This window comes from Rhipicephalus microplus, unplaced genomic scaffold (genome assembly GCF_043290135.1).
Source record: "Rhipicephalus microplus isolate Deutch F79 unplaced genomic scaffold, USDA_Rmic scaffold_23, whole genome shotgun sequence".
Classification (NCBI taxonomy): Eukaryota; Metazoa; Arthropoda; class Arachnida; order Ixodida; family Ixodidae; genus Rhipicephalus; species Rhipicephalus microplus.
In genome coordinates, this window is record NW_027464596.1 from 5,583,953 (window position 1) to 5,607,394 (window position 23,442).

Below are 23,442 nucleotides of genomic sequence, written 5' to 3' on the forward strand. Positions count from 1 at the left end.
AACTCCACGAAGGCATGGCATCGAATAAATGTCAGTGTTAAGTAAAAAGCCTGAAATAGAGAAGCGTTGTCTTGTCCTTTTCTGCGTCTTTCGCGTTACGTCTATTAACTTCATGTTTCTTTAAGCTTTTACCACGCTATAACACATGCATTAAAGACACTCTTGGCACTACACGACATTCCCATATAGACGCCTTTTGGCCACGCAAGAGTTCGGGTTTCGATTGCTACAAAAAAGCGAATATTTGTTGATTTCTTTATTCGGTTCTATCTCTAAGAATCACTCAGAGATAGTAGTCATTTCTCGCTTATAACGAAGGACAACGGCCTCGGAATGTCCGCGGAAAAGCTTTTTAGCGCTGCCACGTTAGCGCTTTCGACCCTGGCGGTGTCAAATGGCCCCATCACATATTTTTTTCTAGCAACACTGCTCATTCTTGGAAGAATATTTATTCGACCATAAACACTGTAATTGACGTCATCATTGTGGCACTTTTGCGGAGGGTGAAGCCGAAAAGAAGATGACGCCTGGTGGTTGACGGCGGTGCGATTAGGCGCCCTGTTTGGGACGAGGTCCCGGCTTTCACACTGCGAATAAGACGTGTGTTCGGATTTTGTGTACTCTAGTGAGCAGCAGGAATAAAGAAACAATTTCTCGCATTTCACGACCACTCAGCCCTGACGAACTAATTCCATGCCATTTATGTAAATTAGGAAACGTTTCAGCACTGGCTCATATTTTTTGTTTGTGGTATTCTGATGTCCTTCACGTTCAAAAAACACGAACAAAAATATCTGAACTTTTTAGGCAACATCACTGTAGGAAGTTCAGAGCAGTGGGAGGCACAACTTGCCAGCTCGGACCCACAGGTGCAGTTAGCGCTTCTGAATCAAGTTAGGCGAGCGCCGCAAGCCAGTGAGGCTCTGAACTTGGGGCCTCGACCAACATGCTTCTAAGTAAACCCTTTTCTACCCCTTCTCTCAAAGCAAAATTTTGTTTTTCATCTTCCAGCCAAATTAAAAGAATTGGCTGGAAGAATAGAAGACATGGAAATGTATAAGGGAGAGAATAGAGTTTTGAATTGGCTGACGTTGAATTTTAGGAGGGCCTCAGCCCATAAGTTGATCGCCAACGCTCCAGATAAGTGCAAGCATAAATATTTGTATATATAATATATTTTTCTCATAGTCTAAGGATCTCTTCTCAATATGGCTCTAGCTTGCTCGTACGTCTATGCTCACCGTAAAGCTCCGAGAAGTATGCCATAAATGTGTGGTTGATATGCTGCTCCTCAGAAGCATTCAAATAACAACGGCAATAATCACAGAAGTCTGGAGTTCACGACGGTTGTGCTACGCAAGGTAGATCGCGGTATAGGAAATACGCTGCAAGCACGTGCGCTCGAGAAGTGGGGAGATTTATCTCCGATCGGGAGAGCCTCTCACAGGCTATCGCACTCGCAGAGAAAGTTAAGCGTCACCGCACCACTCGCAAAAATAAGCTTCCACGACTGATTCATTCGTCTCATTTGCAATGCTTTCAGTCACCGTTTACTCAGAAAAAACGCTTCCTGCTTCAGCAGTCTCAGATACTCGCAGGCCGTGGTCTGCACAGGGCCCCACCACCGACCGAGTTTTTTGAGCGTGCGTGCCATATCAGTATCGATATGTTTTGTTTGCATCCGTGTTAGCACTGTTTTGTCACTGCGACGCTCTCATGAGCGCAGATGTGTGCTTGCCACTGATAGAAATCGCATCAAATACTTTATGATAACGAGGGTGCGAGCTGGTGCGATGCCAAAACGTAGCCATAAATTTCAGGCCGTGTAGGTCATGGCCAACCTGTCGCTGTAAGAGTTAAGTGATCTCGGATGACGGGATGCGATTTCTCAGTGTTTATATTTAAGAGCTTATAGTGTCTATATATCGGCCGCATATTGATGTAAGAGAAACGAGGAGCTGGCAACAAAATATCAACGTCAGGTGCAGTTTCTGCAGAATCATTGCACGTGCATTTGTGATGCAAGACGGCTTTTTAGAGTCAGAAAAGTATGCTTTGTGAACTGTGCGTAAAAATTACGAAGCACACATCGCGATAATGAAATGCACTGACTTTCCGACACAAGAATGTGGGAAAGGAGTTGCGATAAAAATAAAACGTGGCTTGCACGTGCTCTCGCGAAGGTGTCGCTGAAAAGTAAGCGACTTCCGTTAATGTCAAAGCGTCCATTCACGCGAGCAGAAGCCGCCTTAGCTCGCTGGATCTAATCATGCATTGTTGACCAGGATGTCACGTGATCATGGAGTTCGCTAACAATGATGGCATAATGGAAAACGCTTCTGTTGGAAACAATAGGCAGTCACGCAAGTTGGAAATATTAGGCAGTCTAAATGACTACGCAACCTTAAAGAAGCAGTGACAATAACTTTATGCATGCCACATTTTTTGCATCAATGTATAGTTATTGATGCCTTTGTAATAAATTGGTACTGCTAACACAACAGAGAGATTAATTATTATATGAATTATCAATTAGTAGGACCAATATCGAACCCAATTCAAAACTGGTGTAAAGCCCGCTAATTTGCTGCGCTTTATGCCAAGTGGTCACCTCCCGCGCTCCAACACAAAATTGTCTCGCCAGTTTCAAGTTTCATTTCGTCTGTTCGGCGCACACATCTATAGGCATGTGGTCGACACCCCCATTGTCGTCACCACATTATCATTGTCCACTTGACGTAAAAAAAAACACTGAGGAATATGAATTCGCGGTGATTCACTGCGTAGACAATAATTTCCGGTTTGATCTTCTTTTGAGCAGTGATTCTGAAATCTACGCTGGACCCATGATGGCAGTGATGAGGCAGCTAGAGACGCACGCTTGGGCCACGCTGGCTGGAAAGACATACGGATTTGCTTGCATGTTACTAGATTGCAATGATCGTAGCTTCAAATAATCCTATTCGCGCTCTTGACTTTACGACAGATCACCTGAAGCAGCACAACGAAAACGCAGGATTCACACAAACGCGCTGCTCAAGCCAAGCAAAACAAAGAAAGCTAAGGCGTTGTCAGGCAGCCAGGATTGAAGTCATCGCTGCTGTTTCATCACTGAAGTCATCGCTGTTTTCAAAAGCAGTACGAATTCAACTTGATTGACGCAATCAAATCGGTGCATAATTTGTGTAACCTAGTTCCAACCTTCACCCTATAGCGCCGACATTTATGGCAAAAAAGTACCGATACTTTACTTGTGAACGAAAGAAACAAACACGACAAATATAAGAAGAAAGGGAACGCTGAGGGCTATTTTTTCTTTGTTTTACGCGACCTTTCCTAAAAACGACCAGATAATGCAGCCTTGAAAGTCACTGTGGACGTTCGTTGTACACTTATGGGTGTACTGCAGTAGCTGCGATATAGATTCGAAGAAAAGAAAGAAGATCATGTGGCATGCAAATCGACGCCCGCAGTTGCTTCTAAGGCTGGATGGTCTAAGAGCGGCGAACGGTGCGAAGCAGATACCACAACTTCGAACAGCCGTTGAGCAACGCTGAGGAGCATCGTGAAGGGTAGGCATAGCCAGCGGGGCGGTGTCCATCAGGCAGGGCCATTCCACTCCCGCGGAAGCGTGCGGGCCGCCAAAGGGCAATCCTCGCCGACCAATGAGAGGAGGAGGAAGCCACCAGGCAGCCTTCGCGCGAGGGACCCCAGTCTTTTGTTTCGCGGCTGCTGCTGCCGGCCTAACGTACTTCCTCCTCCTGGACGGGATCAGAAAAACTTAGGTGGCTCGACGCAACAATGGAAGCGAGCCGTGCTGACCCCGTAAACGCGGAATGCCGTCGCCGCCGCAGCAGCGAAGAGTTTATTGTACCGAGAAATGCCGTATTCGAACCGCGCCGTGGAGGCCACGCGAAGCGGCTGTTCGGGCGAGCTCGCGAGAGTAAGTGGGTGTTCGCGTCATGGGCGCTACTGACCGCTAACGAGATCAAAAGAGGAGTTTATCAGTTTTTGTTTGTCGACAAATAACGTGTGCTACCGTAAACCACAAGTGAAACCGAAGCAAACATATATCCTAAAGCTTTACATGCATGAAAACATCCTCATAAAGACTGATGATAACGTATGAATATATTTCTCTGAGAAGAAATGTTCGCATATATCCTAAAACTTTACATGCATGAGAAAATCTTCATGATGACTGATGATAACGTATAAATATATCTCTGAGAAGAAATGTTCGCAGATTCCGGTGTATATTTTATTTCGAGGATGTCTTTGGGCATGCGCAAACTTCTGATATACAGCGAATCCACTTCGTTTTGCAAGTTTATTGTGCTTTAGGAATTGTGAATTGCCGCCTTAAAACATTGTATCGCACTGTGTATTGACGAAGTGAATTGCACCCAACTGCGCCTTCTCGCATTTATGACTTCTTTTTCTACGTCTTGCATCAAGCGTTACTGAAAGTGGGCATTTTTGAGCCCAAAAACTATAATACTCGTATAAAAATCTGCGCCAACCGTATATGTTTGCTTCAGCGTCTCACCGGTTGCAGTTCACAAATGCCAATGCGTATCGTGAGTAAATTAGGAACACAGATATATAATGAACTGTAGCTTGCTTACTATTATTATGGAATAATTATCGTGATTATAACATTTATCAACGGCAACCGTTCCTGAAACTCGGAGACTTTTCCGTCTTCCTCTCGGAAGCACTGTGTCTCAGGGCTTCGAAATCAAGAAAAGAAATTCAAGATTTCGAAATAGTTTATGCACTTCAGATGCCATAAAAATAACAAAAAAAGAAAAAAAATCACCAAACTGCTGATGCCGTCACAGATGGGGCTAAAATATACAGAAAAGCAAGTATAAAGTGTCATAGGTAAGAGCAGCACCAATGAAAAAAAAAAAAAGACAGCGTGCTCTGTGGATTCTATGCGATTCTAGTACTGATGTCATCCGAAGCATACTGCGATGGCTGGTAATAAGAAACCGCCGATCGTTCGGCAAACCCTAACCAGATGGGCAAGCATGTTTGCGCTGCAGTTATGCTCGTCAGTCGAGTGCTCGCTTGAGTAGAACAGCAAGAGGGTATGACAAAGACGATGTCGCTGTCTTTTATTTATTTTCTGCATTAGCAAAGGAACGTAAGATGTTAAGTTGACATTGCATGATTCTCGCTAAGCTGTTTCTAAGGCTGTACTGTCTCATAGCACCTAAGCATACCATTGCCACGAGAAGGCGACAGTAAAACTTGTGCCAATATGATGGCGGTGAAATAAAAAAAAATGAACAATACTTACGGCAGAACCTACGAATTGTAAGAATCGGGGGCGTGGGAAGCAAACAGCGAGAACTCGAACTTTGAGGAAAGTCTGGAGAGGTGAACCGACCCACTTGATTAATTTGAGTAGTTGTTTGAACATAGCGGGTTTGACAGAAGCGTTGACTACACAGGCGCCTGACGCCAGTATATGACTATACGGCATAACACCGCCACGGACGTTACAGGTAGAGCTATCACATTTATGAAAATGAAGCGTAAGCAGCATTTGTTGGCCTGTACCTGCGGGCACAAACGGCACTAGACTATAGCTTATTGAGTCATAGGAGTGAGTATGGTCGCGTTTCTGTGCTGCAGTAAATTGGCAAACAAACAGCATGGCTTTATCTTGATCATTCAACTCTAAATTTCTTATAAAGCCATGGACCATGGTATGTGGGCATGAGCTTTTCGTTATTATGGGTGTAAGTTACATAGGCGGGAAGTACGAGGGGCAGGAGGAGGATAGCCATCCCTTATCCCTCAAGAGGATGCACTGCGGTGAACCTTCGCTCCTCTCTCACCCTTAGAAGAAGAACGGTGCGCAAGCCTATGATTAGCCCTTTCTTAACTAGCTTAGACAATATTATTGATATTATTATTATATTATTATTATTATTATTATTATTATTATTATTATTATTATTATTATTATTATTGAAAGAGAACAATAAAAACCACGTTAAAAAAGTCACACCACACGGCATATGATCATGTTTCTCTAAGCACCATCCACTCAATGTACTAGCATACATTACAAAAACACAAATGCCTCTAGAAATCGCTCGCTTAGAAGCCGAAAAACGTAGAGCGTGATGCCAGTTGAGTAATGGCGACAGTGAAGCAGCCAAGGACTTACACACGCACAAAAAAAATCTTGCGTACGCCATGCACAGGACGTCATAGGCGCCCGTTTTTTATCAGTACTTAATAAACTATTTTCAGACATTTTCAATACTTCCGCTACAGCGGTCCCTTGCGTATACAGTGATAACGGTTAGAGATGCCACGGCCCGTCCATCACTCAGCTGAGGCTTTATGCATGCCTCGTTTGTTTATTGAAACAGACCAATGTAGACTGTATGCCATATTGTTCGCCATCAGGAAATTGCCAGCATACATGAAACAAGCGTGTGTGGGGACACCAAATCGAGGCAACCACGCGCGATGCGCGCTCCCTGCACCTTATCTGTGAACCGACAGCGTCGATAAAGAATGGTGTGTTTTATAATTTTTCCGATGTTATCATTTTTCATGCAAAAGCTATAGCTTGGAAAGCACTCGTAGAAAAGCTCCGGAGGGTTCGTGCGCGCTGTTTTCGTGCTGCACCGACAGACAAACATATTGAGTGCACGCTGGCGTTATCGTATAAACCTAAAACATAGGACATGGGAGACCACCAAGGGGTGGCTCCATGCCGCCTAGCCCCAATTTCCTGCATCTTCACTCAGAGCATAAACAAAACAGCAAGGACACCAGAAAAAATACCACTCGGCAGAAGCTTTGACTCACGACTGATTGCTTTATTCACGCAAGAATCATTCATACCAAAAAAGCCGCACATGCGAACGTCAGCACTCTGGCCTTTTTTATCAACCATTGTGTGGAAAACAAAAAAAATAAATTAATCAATTAAAGACGATTAGCGATGACACTCGTTACAGAGCACTTGTTCTTTGCTGTGTGACGCTTGCGGTTGAACGCCCTCTCGAGTACTTACGCACTCTACGGAGGAAGAAAGACGAAGAAACACGTCACATTTCAGACGCCTATGTGTAAAGCCTCTAAATGCGGTACAGGTGCGTCAGTGTGACGTCATTTGCAATATGCAGCAAAAAACGCAAGAGAAAGAAGGAAAATAACTGAAAAGGAACTATTTCATGACGTATCAAGTTGACCTTCTTTATTCGAGCGTAGAAAATTATACTTACAAAAGTAGTTATACGAAAGGCATTAACGCCTGACAAGGTCCTCCCACTTGAAACGGTGGTTTGCACACAAGCGGTAATTGATGACACGTGAGGTTGGAAGTCCCAATACCACCATATGAATATGAGAAACGCCGTAGTGAAGGGTTCCAAAAATTTGCACCGCCTAGGGTTCTTTAACGGGCACTCATATCTGAGCAGACGGGCCTACAGCACTGCAACCTGCGGGTCAGCAGTCGAGTACTTTAGCCACTGACCACCGTGGCAGGGTGCGCAAGCACAGTAATTTTGTTTTCGTTGATCGCCTCAAAGCATCTAATTTATCTGTGTTTCGTTTCTCACACCATGCATGGTTGATGAAAAAGGCAGAAGTACTTATGTGCGTCAAGCGCTTCAATGTGAGCAATTCTCGCGTGAATAAAACCTTCAGTCGCGACTGAAAGCTCGGAGGTAATCGCATTCTGGAAAGAACACTATAAAAAAAACACTGAATTATCATTTTGTAACAACTCAACAACAACTGCGCCGGAGAGGAATCAGCGAGGAACATTGTACTCTAAGTAGCGAAAATGCAAACTTACACGGTAACGTTACGTGAAGTAGATCTTTGAGAAAAGGCCGCGTGATCAGTAAGTAATACGATAAATTAAAAACAAGGAGATCGACCACAAAAATAACACGAAAATGAACGTTGTGGCTGCCTTGGTGGCAGCTTTTTCATTCGGCTTCCGTCAAAGGAGTCAAAACGACTTTTTTATATATTTTCTTTCTATGGTCAGTGACCATGTTACTTTTACCTGGTTTAGTTACGTATATTGTAAACAGTGCATCTTGAAACCCTGCGAGGCAAGAACTATGGGTTGGCATACTGCAGAAAGTCAGGTATGCAATGCAAAATTCTGTCCGTGATTAACGAGTACAAGCCGCCATATGGGAACAAAGACAAGCACTAAGGGCACCACATCTGACCTTATCTGCCCGAAAGTTAATGTAAAATGGTTTACTGCGTTATAAGAAAGAAACGTCAGCTATACGATATTATCTTTGACATTTCAGGAAAGAAAATCCTTTACTGTAAAGATATTTGTCTAATGAATCAACATCGAATATGCTATCACAGTAAAAAATTTTGCACCCAAAAGGGTGTAAAAAGGGTGCTTTTATGAGAAAGCACCCTTTGCAACACCCTTTAACACCCATAAATGGTCGATTGAAAAAAAAGCACCCTTTTGTTTGGGTGCTTGCCTCGATAGCACCCTAAAATAGGCTCTAAGGGTGCTTTTGTGCCTGAGAAGGGTGTAGGTGCCGATTCATCGGATGGAATATGCAGCATAAGAAGAACACATAATTATAATATTTGGGATTTTACGTCTCAAAAACCTCGATATGATTATGAGGGTCGTCGTAGTGGAAAGCTGCAGATTTTCACCATGTGGTGTTCTTTAATGAGCGCTCATATCGCACAGTGCAAAGGCTTCCACATTTTCGCCTCCGCCTAAATTCGACTGCCACGGCCGGCATCGAACCCGCGACCTTCGGATTGGCGGCTGAGCAGCGCAGCTACTGCACGAATATGTGGACCTTGCGTTAAATGACGGCCTAATTGACTTAGAATGTGTGAAGGGGCTCTCCGAATACAGCAGAATGTCAGCAGAAGCAAATCGCGTTTCATCTATAATGGCAATTAACTGCAATCCATGTTACGAAAGCTTTCCTTAGCGTTGGTTATAAGCTACATGTTTGCTGTGGATTATATACAGGAACATAATGTTCGCCCGAGTATGGGTGTGTGTGCGTGAGCCTGCGCATGTGTTCGCGTGTAAGCGCGATTGTGTGTACACCCGTGCATGTGTGCGTGCGCGTGTATGTGCGAGTCCGTGCTTGTGTTAGCGTGCCTGTGCACATGTGTACGCCCATGCATGCGTGCGTTTACGGTCGCGTGTGTGTGTTGCCGTATGTGTGTATACGTGTATGTGTGTGCGCCTGTGAATAAGTATGCGTGTGTATCAGCCCGTGCGCCCTCAAATTTCGTGTGTGTGTGCGAGGGGGGAGGGGGCACTGCTTCTTAGTGTTTAAGGTCCCACACCTGTTCAGACTGGGAGTCTATATGGGAGGTGGCTTAAGAAATGGTGGTGGTCAACGCACTGTACACGGACTATTCAGTACATGGAAAACAGCTGCACACTTTCGTACCAAATCATTGCTTACGAACTTGCTGTGGTAGCTGATTAGGTCCGCTGAGGCGCTTCTACGCTCGAAAACGTGGGTTATGACCAATTCACACGGAAAGCTGTCACTGCACTTATGCACAACCATCGTTTATATTAACAACGTTTAACAAGAACGTGCCCTGCCTTTGCTACAGGTGCTTAGCTAGCTCATTGGGCAACCATACGGAATTATGTGCTGATCATGTGGTCAGCAAAAAGTTTGTTATAACAACCTCGGCACGTTTCGTGGTGCGTGACAAGCCTTGTAATAAACATCCGCGACTGTGGATTAATTTGTTCCAGCTTCGACTACGCATTCAGTGTTTGCGGCACCATACGCGGAATAGCCAGACACAGACAATGCGAAAAGAAATTCCTCTGGAAAAAGGTGCGGCGATGCTCTCCCGCTAATGCCACCGAGGACGAAATAATTATTGTTTCTGGCCATTCCATGGTGCACTTTGTTTTCCGCAAGTTTTGCTTCACTATTTTTCGCCCACTGCAATCGCATTCCGTCAAAATACTCAAAGAACCCGAGGCTGGTAAATAATCTGCGTCGCTGTGCGACTGGCTGGGAGGAGAGTTGCCGTTTACAAGGAGTCATTCCGCGCCGAACGGCCGTCCGCCGTATGCGCCATAGCGTTTGCCTTTCGGCGCCGCCTTGGCGGGTTTCCCGCTCCTCCCCTCCCCCCTCCCCCCCGCTCACCCTGGCCAGCGTTGCTCCCACAACGGCGGCGTAGATAAGCGAAGAGTTGCGTCACCGAACACCTGCGTGGACAGCTGCGGCGCCGCCACGCCGCCGCCAGTGCCTCCTTCTTCTCTCTCTCAAAGTTGCTCCCTCTGTCGCATCGTCTTTCAAATGCGTTGCGTTGGTCTGGGGTCTTGGTCGCTGTGTGTATTCTAGCGAACAGGCGCATATTCAATGGTGGTCACGCATGACACCGTGTTCGAAGTGACGCTCGGATTAAGGAATATTCATGGAGTGGCAGACACGGACAACGTGGGCCTGTTAACGGTGAGTGTACTGTTTTCGTAGGTAGTAATCGTACAGCGCTAGCTGGGCGCCTGCAGCAGCTCTGCCGAAGTAGGCTGCCAGCCATTTACAACAGCATGCGTTCGCGGGCCTGTTGCAGATGCCCGATTAAACGTGTGACTTAACGAGTTCACACTGCTATGCGCGATGTTGCGTAAGTGCCTGCATCACTCATACAGTGAGTGATGTGATCACTTAACAAGGGCGGGATTAGTTGCTGATCGCACATTGTCTCTACACTGCACAAAGTGATTGATATTGTTTTAAGATGTGCTTTGGGCTACATCGTAATAAAATTTCTATTAATACTCAAATGTGCAACGTGCTTCTGTAGGTGTAAGCGTAAAAAAAGAAAGAAAAAGCAAAAATTATGTACAGAGGCGCACTGTACGAAATGGCTTTTTTTTTTTTTTGCTTAAAGACGGTATAGTTGGAGGTGCTGATATGCCGCGATGCTCCCAGCACGTGCGCCTCGGTCTTTTAAGCTATTTAGGACAAGTGCCACCAGCAACAGGGAAAGATCTAGCAGACTTCCAAAGGCGCGTTGTTGTGGCCATCGCCTTGCGTTGTTTTCCCTCGTTTCTGTTTGGTGTTTTCGTGCTTCGCTTTCATCTGCGATAATGTTCGGCGTTATAACAGAATCGAGAGAGTATACGTGACTGTTGGAGGTATGTGCGATTGCTCTAGCATGGTTGCTGCAACGTAGTCGGCGTCCGCGCGCGTTGCCGCGTTCGAGCGCTCTTACTTGCGTGATTGTATTTAACTGAGTATTTAGGCACGGGTTACGTTTGTAAATCCCGTAGTCAATAATCGCTAATAGCGTGCCCCTGATTGCCATCAGAGGATGGGCTTGGTTGTCGAAATATGCCAGACGCTTTTTCTGAAAGCAAGCTTTGAAATTTTTTTTTAAGACGTACTTTAATACGTGCAAGGCAGTGCCTATTGCAGGCCCGCAACTCTTTAAAAACTGGACGAGCTATCACATATTTTATCAAATTACAATGAATTAAGATGATTGAATTATAGATGACGAATTTCTGTGCTAGATTAGGTGCACAAAACACATGTTCGCAGCCCTACGTCTAGAAAGCAGGCAAATAGGAAGCACAGCGTCAAATTTGGATTAGATTCCATTGACGGAGCGTCTTGTGAGGGTAGAAAGAACGAGAAAATTGTTCATTTTTGATGCCCTTATAGAGGCAGTCAGAATTGCACTGATTGGTGACTTGTAATAATTCCTCAGATTGTTAGAGGCGTGATTAAAATCAGTAAATCTTTTACTTTTTTTTTGCAGACCTCTTCGCTACAGCCACGCCCAAGATCATTTGTTCTCATGTAAAAGAGAAAGCAGAGATGTCTTCACTGTTTGTACATGAAGAGGTGAGTTTCTTGTGCATTTTGATTAATGTTACATGTTCTGAGCGTTGTACTTTAGGAATTGTTTTTCACACTGGCTCACTACCCTATAAGGAATTTGATTCTTAGGTGAGTTTAGGCTTTCGTAAGTGCCATTTTCGAGCTGTAGTCTTACACTTCACCTCATTTCGGGAATTTGCTGTATGCTGGAAAACTCTTTATCATACGAAATTATTAGAATGTATGGGTTGTATGCTTCGAGTTCAGTGTAATGTCAATTACACGCCATTTCGAAGGATACACACTACACATTCTTTATATATGGTGCTGCCAGAACAGCACGAACATCCTTTTAAGAGAAGTCATATTTGCTCTTATTACAGGATGAGAGGGTGCCGCTGACGTCCTGCGTAGTCTACCCCCCGGCCCCAGTCTAGAGCAAGCCTACTTCCTGAACCTCCACATGGATAACCGAAAAATCTTCCGTGTCAGTAATGACGAAGAAGGAGTGACAGCACTGATGAGTTGATTTTTTTTTATTTTCAACATTGTCTACGGCCGCAAGGCCTTTAACAACCACCGTGATTGAGCGGATTTGTCTCGGCGTGAGTTTGGAATTTATCAAAGAAGTTGTTCAGGCAGTACGACACTGAAAATTTTAGTGTCACAATGCCTGAACAACTTTTTCTAGTGTGGTCATGGTAGATGAACAAACATTGTTATTTGTGTAAGTTATTTTGCTTAAATATAGCTGGACCATTCCATGCCAAACGTCCCAGCCACTTTGGCGACCATCTGAATTGTATTTGAAAAAAAAAAGTGCTGACTTACTGCGTTGAAAACAGTGAACTGCTAGAATATTTCAGCAAGAAAAAAAGTTTTGTTCATATGGCTGGCTTATAACTTCCTGGCATAATGCCGTCTGTGTGCTGTTTGTGGAAAATTTCGTTTTAAAACTACCGCTTATTTTTTCTAAAGCAAAATCGGTCTACCTGTTAGGTAAATGTGCTTCTGTAAGGTATTTGAAGCTCAATAGTAATAGTGCAATTTTTTAGCCACATTCGCTTCCAAGAATAAAGCCAAAATGTGTTATGTTTGCATTTTTTATTGCAATATTGCACTTTGTATGAATATCTGAGCAGTGAATATTTACTCCACAGAAGGTATGTTTTGAGGAAAAAATATGTTTAGACCTCTCAAGCTGCCGAAATATACGAGAAAATATCACGAATTTCACAAAATTGTGATTTTTGTCCGTATTGAGATGCAATTTGCTCCATGTTGTGATACAATGAAAACTCATCATTATACCTAAATTGTAAGAAAATGAAATTATTTCTGTAATAAAAATCTTATCGCAAAAAGGACAGGAAAGAGCGCTGTCAACTGAATTTTATTGAAGGTGCTACGAGCGTTTTTATACCGAGCACAAGACCAGGGCTCATCTGCAACAACACATGTGTGACCATGACAAAATAATTTTAACCGAGAAAAGAATACTCTTTTTCGGAAAAGATAAGTGAAGGTGTACTGATGCATTGATCCTTGGCCTTCCTGATAAAGAGTTCTAAAATCTCTCATTTTTCTGCTTGCTTTTTTTTTCAAAAACCGTGTTTTATGAAACCTAGGACTACACTTACATTCTTTACGGTGTCCGGCCATGAGACTACTATAGCTCTTCTTAACATTTAAAGCATGCTGTCTTGCTTGATCATTAAAGCATTGCCCAGTTTGTCCTGTTTACTTTTCCACATGTTAGCGGTATCTTATACACATTAGATTGGCATTCAGTAAACCTATTCTAGTGACGAATGGTGCAAGATTGACTATTGCTGTTGCTGTAAGTACATGCACTTTTGAAAGCTTGCAAGGGGTGGAAAACAACAATGTCATATCTGCTGGCTCTTTTCCTAAAATTGTGAGACACCTTATGTGTACCGTGTGACATGCAAAGGTGATTGGTCATTCTCTTTTTCTTTTGGTCCTGCTTCCTTTAACTTTACTTTCTGCAGGAGGGTTTCACAAACAAGTGTGATGATGCTGTTGGGGTATTGGCTGGTGCTATCAGCCCAGGAGTGCTAAGAATGTTCTGCCTTTTGATAGTGGGCATTTAAAATTAGTAGAAAGAGGAATTGATACCACATGTACTCAGGCCACCCTTCAGAAGTCATGTTAGCACAAGGGTGAGGTCAGGTTTAAAAACCAGATTAAAAGACTAAAAGATGCTGGGTATCCCAACAGAATCATCACACCCGTTTGCAAAACCCTCCTGCAGAAAGTAAAGTTAGACAGGACCAACAAAAAACAATGACCAAAACCTTTGCATGTTATACCACATCATGTGTCTCACAATTAAAAAAATAGCCAGCAGATATGATATTAGCGTGCTGTTTTCCACCCCTTGCAAGCTTTCAAAAGTGTGTGTACTAAACAGCAACAGGAATAGTCAATCTTGCCCCATTCGTCACGAGAATAGGTTTACTTAATGCCAATTTAATGTTTGTAGAAGTATTTTTTATCAGGTAAACCAATGATCAGTGCATCACTACACGTTCACTTATCCTTTCCGAGAGGGAGTATTCTTTTCACAGTTAAAGATTATTTTGTAGTGCTCACACGTGTCGTCGCGCATGAACACGGTTCTTGTACTCCGTATAAAAGCGCTCGTAGCACATTCATTAAATTCAGTTGACAGTCGGTGCTCTTTCCTGTCCTTTCTGTCTCTTCCGAAAGTTGTCGCGCTGTGACTAGCACACAACCACGATGAACCAACTCTCCCAAATTAAGCTCTTGTTACGTAACACGTAGACCGAGTTTCGTATGAAAAGAAGGAGCGGTGCTTTTAAAATAAAATTTTTCACATACAACACCTAGACGGTATTCTAGGAAGTTCAGAAGGCAGCCACGTGACCAAATATTTTTCCTCTCCTAAATATTCCAGAAGTTCACTATTTTCAATGCAGCACGAGTTTTTCGAATACATTTGAGATGGTTGCCAAAATGGCTGGGACATTTGGCATAAAGTGACCCAGCTGTGTCATTAGCCATAATTATGCATTACCTCTTTTGTTTTTTGTGTGTTTTGACTCAGTTTTGTGTTCGTTTTTAGCTTATTGTGTTTCTGATCATTGTATTGGTTTCTTAAGTATTCGCTAAAGTTATATGTGCAAAAACCCGTATATGTTTGCATGTACATCATTTCTCATAACCAATTGTTATACATCCAGGAATACAAAGCTTAATCCACTGTGATTATATACATTTGAAAACACTATCCATATATATTTTTGTGTGCATCACTTCTTGGGAACGATTGTGTACATGAAGGCGTATATAGTGAAATCATGGTGATTGTATATATTTGAAAGAATCATAAGTATATATATGCTTGTACTTCATTCCTATTAACCGATTGTGTACATGAAGGAGTATTAAACTGGAAACCACTGGGATTGTAGATACTTGAAAGAATTATAGGGATATATTAGCGTATATTTCATTTGTAGTCTCTATGTACTTGAAGCAGTATACTAAACTGAAACCAGTGTAATTGTATGTTGCAAAGAATTGTCAATGAAGTGAAACTGAATAAATATAATAAACATTTGAGGTGTTGCATGTGTAGTGTACGTATATGTGAACGTATATCTGGTGAAAAAGTTGTGTGGCAGAAGAAAAGTTTGTTTTATTTGCCTATTAAATAAACGCAATATGCAAGGGCAGCAAGGCTTCATTTTCTGTAACGCGCATTATGCATATACTGTGAAGTATATATAGATCCAGCACAAGTTCATACACGATGGCACGTGTTTATATTTTTGCCCAGACGCAATGAATGGAGCTCGACAGGTGGCGCACCATTGATAATGAGGACCACTTTCTTCAAGTAGTGTGTAATCAGTGCATGCTGATATCTATTAGTGCAGTCTAAAAGAATACTGGCACCTCTTCCATGGGCACTCAACACCCTTGTGCACCCTTCTCGCACCCTCCTCAGAGGGTGCTAAAAAAGTGATGGACATCGAAGGCACCCTTCCTTAAGGGTGTTTTTTTAACACCCTACAGTTTTTTTACATGTACACCCTACTCTAAGGGTGCATGAAAAAGCACCCTTTTTGGAAGGTGCTGAATTAACACCCTTAGGGTGTCGTCCACGGGACAAGCTCATTTACACCCTTCTGGGTGTAAAAATTTTTACTGTGGAACTGCTTCGGGCATGAGCTTGAAGTATGCGCGCAGTTGTGACTTTTGAAATGAGACATTAAATGAAAAAAAAACAAATCATAAAAAATATCTTGGGCTTTACGTCCCAAAACTACGTTAGGATTATTAGAGACGCCATAGTGGAGGGCTTCGGACATTTTGACCCTCTGGTGTTCTTTAAGGCGCACTGAACACACAGTACACGGGCCTCTAACAGTTCGCCTCCACCAAAATGCGACCGCACCGCTGTAGTCGCTATCGAACCTGCGACCCTTGGGGCAGTCGCAGAGCACCGAAGCCACTCATCCGGAAAGAAACAAATCGTAGCACTGTTTTCCAACATTGATATGTTGGTGCTGTCCTGCGAAAAATATGACAATAACCATGCGACTGCATTACGATTCTGATTTCAAAGGCGCTAAAAAAATTAGGGGACCCTTGTGCTGCGCCTTCAAGAGTTCAACGCGATAGCGAAATCCGGCCCCTAGTGCACCCTTCAACCGCTAAGTGCATACCTAATAACATGCTTTGTTACATACACACACAGCCACACAAACGCGCGCAAGCGCAAGCGCGACGTATCTATAGTATTGCAGTGACCGTGCAGTGTGGCCACTTCCCTCTGCTAGAACGGTGCTCTGCTGTGGTCGAAACTCGTTTTTCACAATGTCTCACAGATGGCACACAGACACACACACACACACATACGCACCCACGCGGATGGTATATACAGGTCTTTGATCTTAAACAGGAGTCGCATGGCCTGCAAGATACACGCCACGCGCTCGCCATATCACAGGCCATAAAGAGTCTCACAAATCTTCACAGATGGCAGCACACTATCTAGCATTTGCTGTTTACTTGATCAATGCCTCTGAAAGGCATGATATGTTTTCCGCTAGATAGACATAGCTGTCCATTCTTAGAGCTGTTTGAAAGTTCCTGTGTGTCTTTAGCGGCGATGGCTGCACTATCCCGGCCTTTCTCGACGTAGTTTCGTCGAATACGCTCGTTTCTTTCGTGACTCTGTTGAACAAAATGCGTTAAGGAGACTCCTTCCACTAAATGTCATTTATGTAGTGTTTTTCCCCGAAAAAGCTGCAAATAACATTGTGGCTTTGTGGTAGGACCCCTGATTTCCACGCGAACGGCCCAGGTTCAGTCCTCAAGATACCGAAAGTTTTATTCTCCATTAAATTCGCTTTTTTCTCTATTGTTCGCTCACAACCAACGGTGCCAACGCCGACGGCGGAATTTCTGCGACACGAGCTCTCTAATGCTGTCGCGTTAAAACACCAGGCCTGCGCGCAAGGCACAGCACAGTCACAGTGAAAGCTAGAAGAGTGGCCTATCAGAGACTTTTCTGAACACTCATTGGGTAACTGCTGCAAGCACAATTGCTTGATACCAACTACGGCAATATCTATAAATCATTTTGTGTAATAGGCCGGCATTGCTCTGCTATTTTTCGTCATTCTTTTAATAAACGTGGTATCCGCAAAACATTTGCAAAGAATTTTGTGCCGATTGTTTATGCAGTGGCTGACGACGATGAGGAATTACGCAAGAAGTGGGTATGCGCCACAGTTATTAGGTGAACAAGAACAAGATTTTGTTATGGTTTGGAACATTGGACGACGCATTTCGTTACGCTATTTGCATTGTGCGAGGACTGGTTGTTCTTTCGCTGCTTTAAAACGCTCTATGAGTCGTATTAACACAATTTCTTTCGCGACGTGAAGCCTGCCTAAGGCAAGTTTGCCAGGAAATCTCAAGCACAGGCGAGAACCGGCGAGAAATCTCAGACAGACGAGAACGACACACCTTGTCACCGTTCTTGCGCGAAGTTGTGTTCTCATATCGTTTCTTAAGGGCGAGGTTTTCGATAGATTACCTAACTAATGTAAAAAGAAAGCGCCTTATGAAAGACCTAATACAGAATGTTTTTCCTGTGCCCCTGTACCGTTCAAAGTATGAAAAATCATATCGTCATGACGTACTAAATCGAATGAAAAACATGCGTATACCACCCAATGTGAAAACCTTCTTTTTTAAACTTCATACGGGAACCTTGCCAGTAAAAACGTTGCTTGAAGAGAGAGGGATGTATGTACCATGGGGAAGCAGCTGTCTCCTGTGTAACAAACCTGAGACTATTGAACATGTGTTTATTGATTGTAAGAACGCTATTTTCTTTTGGGACATTTTACAGAGGACTTTAAAAAAGAATTTACCTCTTACTTTATATGGAACTCGTTTTTTGTCTTGTGATAGTTCTGTGCAAAATTTGGATGTTATATTTTTAGTTGGTCTTCATTCGGTTTGGCGTAGTATGCTATCGTACAGACACTGTGATGTGAGAGCTCTATCCGTTAATGAGTGTTTCGTGGAAGCTGTTATAAAAGTGCGAGATGTGTATAAGACTACCGACTGTGTTGAAGATGTGATATTTTTGTTTGACGCGTTATCACGCATGGAACACGTGTGATAGTGATTGTCATATTAGCTTGACCTGTAGTCAAGAAGGCATTAAAGAAAAAAAAAGTGGCTCAGTGGTCGAAAACTGGGCTGGCCGCCAGCGGACTTGGGTTCGAGCCCCACTGTGTCGTTGGCGCTAGTTTTTTTTTTCGTGCTAAGTTTTTTTGTTTCGTGCGATGTGAATAGGCAAACCGGTGGCGGCGGCGGTGGTGGACAGCTACAGCGCCGCGCGTGACCCGAGTTGTGATCTCATAACAGCTTACGCTGTACCGGTTCAACAATGCAACTGGCAGTCTAGTAAACTGGGAAAGTGTCTGGTCTTCTGGCATGGAGAAAGGTCATCAAGACTAGACTATTTTGGCAATGTTAAGTGGGTGACCACACCTGTCAAGTACCTTGGGGTGCCACTAGAATATTAAAAGATAATGAGAACCACTGGCAAGAACAAGCGACAGAAATTTGGGCGAAAGCTAATAGATGCAATGGTAATCATCTGTCAGTGTTTTCGACGGTGGCTGTCTGTAATCTTTTTTTTTTCTCAACACTTTGGTATCTGATGCAAGTATTGCATTCTTCAAGGACAAACATACCGAAGCTCCATCGCATCTTCGCTGCGTTCGTGTGGGCCTCGAACGGGAAAAGATGCAGTCGAACTAATATGTTTCGAAGAGGTAAACACGGAGGGCTGGGTTTACCACATCTTTTCATACGCTAAGCCATAAATAGGTTCTTTTTTTTTTCGCTACACAAGGTATCATTTCTTACGTGCAGTGTGCATACTAAGACAGCGGCGGGCTTTACCTGGATATGTGGTTAGCACGAATGACACGACCGGTGCTGTCCGCAGGTATCTTAAGGAGTCTATTTTAAGTGTACGGTTTTTATCTGTTAGATTTTCAAAGTAATATTTGTTTTCAGTGACTAGCAAAAAGTTGTACAAAGATGTGTGTGATGTTGTTTTACCTGAACCCCTGTACCGTGATCAGTACACTGAAGGTCAAGGGCAGCCCCGCCGCGGTGGTCTAGTGGCTAAAGTACTCGGCTGGTGACCCGCAGGTCGCAGGATGGGATCCCTGCTGCGGCGGCTGCATTTCCGATGGAGGCAGAAACGTTGTAGGCCCGTGTGCTCAGATTTGGGTGCACGTTGAGTAACCCCAAGTGGTCGAAGTTCCCGGAGCCCTCCACTACGGCGTCTCTCATAATCATACGCTGGTTGGTTTTGGGACGTTAACCCCCCCATATCAATCAAATCAAGGTCCAGGGCAAGATGTGCTTAAACGAGTGAAGAGAATGCAAGTGGCTCCTGGCGCTAAGTCTTTATGTTTTAAAGCTTCACACAGGTAAATTATCTGTCAGGACATTTGAAACAGACCGTGGTTTGTACTCACTTTGGGGTAAAATAGCCTTACCTGTGAAAACCCGGAAACTACAGACCATGTTTTCTTACACTGTTGGGAGAGAGTATATTTTTGGTATGTACTTCAAAAGACGTTAAAGAAGAAATTACCTTTAAATTCTTATGGTATAAGATATCTGCTAATAGTGGACGAAGAGAGAATGCCTTTTGATTTGATCATGATATGTGGCCTTCACTGTTTATGGCGGGCCCGTAAGGCGGGATTTTATTCCGATCAGGATAACGGCCTGCACGAATGTATTTCCGTGAATGTATGGCCAAGATTGTTGAACTGCAGAAAACTCAGAAGATTGTAGCTGAGTGGTTGTCGAGGGTTGAGCCCTTGGCAGCACTTAGGGAATTTAAGTTTGTGTCGGACTGTTACTGCCTGTTTCTTTTGTGCTTGTGGTTTGATGTACGCCCCTCTGAACAGGTAATAAAGCAAAAAAAGCGTGATTTAGTGGTAGAATACTGGGCTGGCACCCAGCAGACCTGGGTTCAATCCTCACTGTGTCATTGGCGCTAGTTTTTTTTTCTAGTTTTGTACGATGTGGTTAGACAAACCAGCGGCGGCGGTGGTGGTGGACACCTACGGCGCCGCGCGTGATCCGAGTTGTGATCTCATAACAGCTTGCGCTGTAAAAAAGAAACTTACATATCCTCTCCACGAAATAGTTCCCCAATGTGAAATATAGGCAACCTGGCAGACTATACCTTCCTACGCGCTATGTCGCGAGCATCTCTGACCGAGTGTGATGCTCATAAATACAAATACTGGGGCAATTATAGAGCTGTTGCGGTATCGCGGGCAATATATATCACAGCAGTCTGAGCCCCGCCACGGTGGTCTAGTGGCTAAGGTACTCGGCTGCTGACCCGCAGGTTGCGGGATCAAATCCCGGCTGTGGCGGCTGCATTTCCGATGGAGGCGGAAATGTTGTAGGCCCGTGTACTCAGATTTGGGTGCACGTTAAAGAACCCCAGGTGGTCGAAATTTCCGGAGCCCTCCACTACGGCGTCTCTCATAATCAAATGGTGGTTTTGGGACGTTAAACCCTACGAATAAATCAATCACAGCAGTCTGAGTAAACTAAACTCTCACAATGATTATTTTCGCAGAAACCAGCCGGATCGTATCGAAATATGCTACAAGAAAGCTTGTTAGTTTGTAGAACTTGTAAAGGAGCTGATGTGGAGCTCCCCGAAAACGACGCCGACTATAGGCGCTGTCAGATATATTTAATGGAGTCAAGGTATTCTTATGTATAGGCTATTCAGCGCTAATCATCTGCGTATCATCATATTGCGCAACTAAGCCGATATTTTTTTGCCTCGGTATCATGCGTGGCTAATTAAAATAAGATATCAAACATAATAAGCTCGAACCCAAGCGTTTTCATTCCCATGCACACTGTTCGTTTAGTGGTTAAATGTGCAAAACACAGATTTTAGCTGGCCAATAAGGCGACACTGAAGTACATCGTAAAACAGTGTGTACAAAGTAGCAAAATTTCAGAAGATAAACTTTCTGTGTTTTGATTGTGTTGGCACTTCTAGCGTGAACTATCTAAAAGCTTTGCCGCTGCGTAGTCATTGCGGATTTCAGCCATGAGACTGATCACTTCACTGACAAATATGCGAGGGGAAAATGAGCGCCTTCTTCACCGCGGCGACCACGCTGCCGATGTTTATTTTAGGCAGACCCCTTAAGAAAAAAAAGTGAACCTTTAATAGCGATGTTACAGGTCGCTGCTTGTGAAGACAAGCGTGTAGTGTTGTATCGTTGTGACCTTCATGGTCTTTTTTTTTTTGTTATTAGAATAGTTACCATTCTTTCCACTTTTTACGGCGCTGGCTGGGTAAAGCCTGTGATGTAGCTGAAACGTCTTGGACATATCTATAGATCAATTTTTTTGTCCTAAGCAAAAATTATTGCATATTTATAGGCTTCAGCGCGATCCAGACGAGGACCATAAGATACACACAGAACACAGGCGAGCACTCGTCTGTTCTCTGTGTGTCTCTTATAGTCTTCGTCTAGATCGCGCTGAAGCCTATCCAATTATGTACAAACTCTCTCAAGTGAAAGTGCTATTGGAAAAAAAAATATTGAGCGTTTTTGAGAACAAGCGTCGTAGAAGATACTTTTCATGCAGCCTGCAGCAATATTTAGCGCGATGCGAAACCACAAGAAAAAAAAAACAGAGAAGGCAAAGCGCTTTATCCTGTATCGTTTCTTGTGGTGCCGTTTCACAATAAATACACATTATGCATTCACGCCAACAAACCCGCCAACAAATTTCGATGTTGCCTACTCGTGGCTTTCAGGAAGATAGACGATAACACGATTTTGCAGTCGTAAGTATAGCAGAACATGCATTCATGGCGCAAGTGTACGAACTTAGAGAGCGCTTTATGGACGCCCAATGACGTGGCTCCACTGTAGCGCCGCCATCCGATGAAAAACAGCATTGAGAGAGCCGTTATTAATTGCTCTTAATTCATATTCACCATCCCTGTTATGCATGCTTTCACTAAGTTCACTTCAATACTGCAGACGACTTGGAAAACAGGCATATCTAATGACTGCATTGATGCTGTTTGTTAAAAATAAGTGCTAATTATATGCGACTGTTATTTTAAATGTTGCAGCAACTCTTCAGAATTTTCTTACGACAAGAACTGTAGTTTTTTCTGCTACAGCATTTAAGGCTGTAATGTGCCTTTCATGTTACGCATAGGGCCGGGACTTTACTTAAATTCTTGTTAAACACTTTTTACAACTGTTTTAATTCAAAGCCGTGCTGAAGAACCATCATGCATCATCAAGATTGTTCGGGTCCGGCATCAGATGCTAATATGACGGTGTGATATATTTGTCCTATTTTGTAATAGGGATAAGCTAACACACTCCTTACATATTAACTTTATTAAGCTTGTTTGGCGCGTTCATTTAATTTTATTGGAACGTGCATAAAATAACTTACAGCTGCTGATGTCTACGGAGGTCAAATACACAATAGGCGTAAGAAATAGAAGCAGAATAAACAATACAATATAAATATGGGAGTTTCATACGCAAATGTTTTACTCATTCACCTGATGTGTTCTACCAAACAAAATCATTAATGAGATTGATATGCACCACTTATTTATTTAGATTTTTTAATACTTTCTGAACATAACCATATTGATCCGGTTTACAGTATAAGAAAGTATGGTACAAAATTTGTTAAGTTTGAGCTATACTGAAATGGAAGGTCGCAGGTTTGAGTCAACCAAACAGAACTGTTTTATCGTCAACTTCAGATAATTTCAGTTTATGTTATAATTTATACCCATAAAATTCTATAATTTACTTGATATTTATTACCCTAAAACGTTATCATTTCTTCCTTATATATATACCGTTATTCCAGCGGAAGTTGGATGAGCGGCATTTCTGCAACCCCTTGCATCTTTCTTGGGGCTACTAGCACAAGTCTGTTTGCAGGGTACTCAGTAAAAACT

General features: G+C 43.3%; 1 protein-coding gene and 1 long non-coding RNA gene across 3 annotated transcripts in view; one reads left to right on the plus strand and one right to left on the minus strand.

Moving 5' to 3' along the window:
* The window catches only part of LOC142786363 (uncharacterized), a 230,395-nt gene that overhangs the window by 203,679 nt on the left and 3,274 nt on the right, over positions 1 to 23,442 (minus strand). The gene's annotated exons all lie outside the window — the stretch shown is intronic.
* Positions 10,325 to 15,464, plus strand: LOC142786364 (uncharacterized). The gene is made up of 3 exons (XR_012889023.1): positions 10,325 to 10,481; positions 11,794 to 11,879; positions 12,239 to 15,464. It is a non-coding gene; the product is annotated as an uncharacterized LOC142786364 (long non-coding RNA).